Raw genomic sequence first — 6,026 nt, 5'->3', positions numbered from 1 at the left:
TAAGGATTAAAGAATGATAACAACAAATATCAAGGTTAGAGGATCCACTAATGGTATGTCAAACAAGTATAGTATAAACTCTTATTATTCAATTGGAAACCACACACAAAGGAGGTTCCAATCAGATTATAGATTGTTAACATGATTACATTAGTCATCCTATTCAATTAATGCTAATAAATTGGAAACCACACACAAATGAGGTTCCAATCAGATTATATATTGTTAATATGATTACATTAGTCATCTTATTCAATTAATGCTAATACTTGTAAATCTCGTCAAGCATTCATGATTATAACTTATGTTAACAACAAATCAAGTTCCTTTCATAGTACAGGTGTAGGTTATACCATACGGTTGGGTTATGAAAGTGTCAAGCATTTGTTGTACCAAGTGTTATACAATATAAATCTAGATTAGTCATTTAACAAGCAAAGTCTTAAAGAGTAAACAAGATAACAAATATAAAACATGTTAGTATCAAACATTAAAGTCCATATTGAGTTTACACTATACTTATTCTTACACCATTAGTGTAATATTTTCACCTTGACATAATAAACTTAACTAAACATAATGAAAGGAAGAAAAATAAATAAAAAAATAAGAACATAAATAAGATAAAAGTTAAATAAGTAAATGAAAGGAAATAAAAGGCATAAACAAGATATTAATGAACATAAAACTTAAAAATACAAAAAAAAAATACAAATAGAGAAAGCAAAAGCATGATCTTGATCTGGAGACCAAGATGCCTAAAAGCATGGCAAATGCCTCCTTTTATAAGCCATAATTAGGAACTATTGATTTGATGACTAATTGATGAATGATGGCCAACTCTTAACTTGGTGACAATCCCTATCTTCTCTTGTATGCCTAAAACGTCATTGATAATGTCAGAATTGGAACCATTTGAAAACATAAAAGTTGTAGGAAATTGTCTTAGATTTCCAAGAAAACAAATGGAGGTCATTTGGACTTCTAGAACTGCAAATATAGGCTAAACACTGAATAGTGTTCGGGCTGCAGGACAAATTCAGACTTCTTCATTGTTGCTACAATTTAGACTTGAAAATGTCCTTATTAAATCTTGGGCTCCATATGAAAGTTGTAGGTCTATGTCTTACCTTTCCATCCATATAAAGTAGACCTAAATTAAAGGTCTACAACTTCAAATATGACCTAATTATCGAACAATGTTCTAGTTTAGACTTCACCAGCATCTCTTTTCTATGTTTGGTTATCTCTTTGTCCTTTCAATTTCAGTTCTTAAACTCATCAATCAATCCTTTTATTTATGTGATAGACCTGCATTTAAAATGAATATTTACCATAAATTAAAGGTATCTTATATTATTAGATATGTTAATATAAAACATGTTTTAGTTAAGGAGTTATTGATACTTTAAGTGCAAATAATGATATAAAACCTTGATAAAAATGCACTTTTAAGTACTAATCATAAAGCAATCTCCACGAGCGAGCCTGGTTTGGTAGGTTTACCAAATCAATGAGAGCATTCGGGTATAGACAAAGTAATTGGGATCACACATTATTCCTGAAACACTTGGATGGAAAGGTTACAACTCCCATTGTATATGTGGATGCTATGGTAGTTACTGGTAACTATCCTACTGAGTAAGCAACTTTGAAAAACTATTTGTCCACAGAATTTGAAATGAAAGTTCTTGGTTCTTTAAAATATTTTCTTAGGATTGAAATGTCGAGTGCAAGTCCGGGATATTTCTATCGCAAAGAAAGTATGTTCTTGACCTATTAAAAGAAATCGGTATGACAGCGTGCAAGCCAGTATCCACTTCGTTGGCTAAAGGAATGAAGTTGGGTATTGATCAAACCTAAGGATCGATTGATAAAAGGGAGGTATCAATGCTAGTAGGAAGATTGATGTACTTGGGTCACACTAGACCGGATATGGCTCATATCTTGAACATAATTAGTCAATATATGCACAATCTAGGAGAACAACACATGAGTACAGTCATGAGAATATTAAGTTATTTGAAAGGAAGCCCTAGTAAAGGAGTTTTATTTTAAAAAAGAAAGGCATTTCAAAATTGAGTGCTATACGGATGTTGAATAGGCTAGATCCACAGATGATAGGCATTCAACATCCGGGTATTTTACCTTTGTTGGAGGAAATCTAGTAAAGTGGAGAAGTAAGAAGCAAAATGTTATGTCAAGATCAAGCGCATAAGGTGAATTTAGAGGCATGACACTCGATATCTGTGAACTCTTATGGCTTAAGTTTCTATTACAAGATGTGGAGGTCAACCATAGCCAACTGATGAAGTTATTTTGTGACAATAAAGCTGTTCGTGATATCACAATGTAGTACAACATGATATTACCAACCATGAGTGAGCTAAATTCTGATTCAAGAGTGAAATACCCATTAAACATTTATGTGTCAACCAGTCACCTGTCAGAATCAAATAAGTCATTTATATATCAATTATCTACTATATCTATTCCTAACAGTATGCAGGAAGCCTTAGCATATTCCCGTTGGAAAGATGCAATGAATGAAGAATTGAGATCATTGAAAAAGAATGCTACTTGGGAAATAATTGACTTACCAACTGGAAAGAAATCTATGCGATGCAAATGGGTCTATGCAGTGAAATATAAAGTAAATGGAATAGTAGATCACTTTAAGGAAAGATTGGTAGCAAAAGGATATATACATAAATATGGCATAGACTACAATAATACATTTGCACTAGTGGCAAAAATCAACACAGTTCGTGTTCTATTATCCTTAGTAGCAAATTTAGATTGGCCTTCGTAACAATTTAATGTAAAAAATACATTCCTCCATGGAGATTTAACTGAGGAGATTTATTTGGACCTTCCACCAGGATAAAGTGATCTGGACATACAAAAACACAAGGTATGTAGACTTAAGAAATCATTGTATAGGTTAAAGCAATCTCCATGAGCCTGGTTTGGTAGGTTTACCAAATCAATAAGAGCATTCGAGTATAGACAAAGTAATTGGGATCACACATTATATCTAAAACATCGAGATGGAAAGGTTACAGCTCTCATTGTATATGTGGATGATATGGTAGTTCCTGGTAACGATCCTACTGAGCTAGTAGCTTTGAAAAACTATTTGTCCATGAAATTTGAAATGAAAGAACTTGGTTCTTTAAAATATTTTCTTGGGATTGAAGTGTTGAGGTGCAAGTCTGGGATATTTCTATCGCAAAGAAGAAAGTATGTTCTTGACCTATTAGAAGAAACTGGTATGACAACGTGTAACCCGATATCCACTCCGTTGGCTGAAGGAATGAAGTTGGGTATTGATCAGACCTAAGGATCAATTGATAAAGGGAGGTATCAATGGTTAGTAGGAAGATTGATGTACTTAGGTCACACCAAACTAGATCTAGCTCATGCCTTGAGTGTAATTAGTCAATATATGCACAATCCGGGAGAACAACACATGAGTGCAATATTGAGTTACTTGAAAGGAAGCCCTGGTAAAGGAGTTTTATTTCGAAAAAATAGGCATTTCAAAATTGAGTGCTATACAGATGCTGAATAGGCTGGATCCACAGATGATAGGCGTTCGACATCCGGGTATTTTACCTTTATTAGAGGAAATCTAGTAACGTGGAAAAGTAAGAAGCATAATGTTGTGTCAAGATCAAGCACAGAAGCTGAATTTAGAGGCATGACACTCAATATCTGTGAACTCTTGTGGCTTAAGTTTCTATTACAAGATGTGGGGGTCAACCATAGCCAACCGATGAAGTTATTTTGTGACAATAAAGCTGCTCGTGATATTGCTCATAATCTAGTGTAACATGATAGGACCAAGCATGTAGAGGTTGATCGGTTCTTTATTAAAGAAAAGCTAGATAACAAAGTAATTAAGGTTCCTCTTATAGGAACGGATAACCAAATAGCATATATTCTAGTTAAGGCGATTTCTAGTAACAAGTTTTCCAGGCTTTTAGATAAGTTGGGCATGTGCGATATCTATGCACCATCTTGAGAGAAAATGTTAATTTATATTAGGATTCCTATAATTTGCGAGATTCCTATAATATTTGGTTTCCTAGTTTAGGAAGTAATTAGTCTTTCCTTATTAGGAAAGTGTAGGGTTGTATATATATACTTGTTATATGATAAAAACTGAAATAAGAAAGCATTAATTCTTCTCTAATCACCAATCATAAATCAATTTAATGTTAAATGATTAAATTATAAATAAACAAAGTTAAATTACAAAAAAAAATAAAAAAAAAAAATATTATGGTTATTGCAACTTACAATAGATTGTCTTTCTTCTTATGTTGTATTTCGTCCCCTTTTTCTTTTGTTAATATTCCTTCCATATTGCATTGCATAGCGTGAGCATTAACTTTACAAAATTCATTTACAATTGTTAAATAAAAAGCAAAAGAATCTAATAAAAAAAGATGGTAAATGAATAAAACTTTAAGATAGTTCATTGCTCATATATTTCTTTTATTTTTCATTCTCTTGCTTGTTTATGATTTTAAATACTATTTTATGGCTTACCAAGCAAAAATGATCTAATAAAAAAAAGATGTGAGTAGAAAAAGAAAATTTGATGTGGATCACTGTTGTCATGATAATGTTTTCACTCCAAATGTTTCAAGGTCCTTAGTAATTATATATATATATATATATATATATATTCGTATTGTATTGCATAGATAGTTAATGTTGAGCTTAATTGAATTAAGCAAATATAGAGAACATTGAATAAATTTAAGAAATATACAAGTTAATTGGCCTAGCTTGTACGTAACGCAAGAGATTAAACATAAATAACTGACACAAATATAAAATATAAATATAAGAGTTTTGCATATGATGTCTTTATGAACTCCTTTCTTCTCGAAATGAAACGAAATAAGCTTGAACAAACGAAACCAATCCCCTGTCATAACTAGGTTTCTTAAAGAATAACCAATTACCAAATTACCAATATGCTCTTAATTTTGGCACGGTGATCTCCTTAGACTTGTTACAGAACAGATCATCGGTATTGCAATATATATATATTTGCTACTGTGCAAGGTCAATTATTTTTTATCTTTCCAATATGGTTTTTTATCATTTTTCTTTTTTTTTTTATAAATCCAGTTTGATTTCAGTTTTAATTTTACATCAATTGAATCTCAAGCCGATTTATCAAATCCAGTTTGATTTTAATTTTAGATTAATTAAATCTTAAACTAACTTATTAAGTTGGGCTAGATTTTAAAATTATGTTAGAGATGGGTTGAAGAAAAAAGATTGGATCCAAAGGAGAATGTGCTGAGCTTGTCGATGAAATTTTAGGGGCATTCATGAATATCCAAAAAACTTGAGAAACAATGTTATTTCTTGACGAGAGTGCTATCATTTGCAGTAGGCGCATACCTCTGACTTCTACATTACAGGTTAATTTTGCGGTGATTAACAATAAAAGAAGACACCTAACATTGTGTGAACTCGTGGAAACTATTCAACACCATTTCAAGTAATAGGTTTGCCTGCCACCATACATAACAAACACCCTTCTCTCCTAGATTTGCAACGTATTCTCTATCGTCTTTTGCTTCTAAAATATCTATAAATAGCACGTATAATCAGGTATGAAAGCAACTTATATTGACACCGACTATTCTATATACACTAAATTACTCAACCCATCACAGATACTAAAACGCATGCTTATACTTTCTACCCTTGTAAGCCCTTCTCCTTTCAAAACTCCCATCTTTAGAACCCTCTCCTTCTATAGAAATCATTAAGCAGCCATGACGATTGCACCTCGATAAGAAATTTCCATGTATATAATACACACACACACACACACACTTTCGGTTTTTTAAACAGATCACAATTTCCATGCACGTCAAGGTGACAATTCATGTGTTTCCAGTGTATGAGACCGTAACTGATACCACCAAATGTTTATCAAGGACTTCACTGCATTTTCTATTGAGTGACGAAGTTGCTGAATTAGCAGCTCAAGT

The sequence above is a fragment of the Populus euphratica genome, unplaced genomic scaffold (assembly GCF_000495115.2).
Source record: "Populus euphratica unplaced genomic scaffold, PopEup_1.0 scaffold390.1, whole genome shotgun sequence".
NCBI classification, from domain to species: domain Eukaryota; kingdom Viridiplantae; phylum Streptophyta; class Magnoliopsida; order Malpighiales; family Salicaceae; genus Populus; species Populus euphratica.
Note: the sequence above shows the minus strand (reverse complement) of the source record.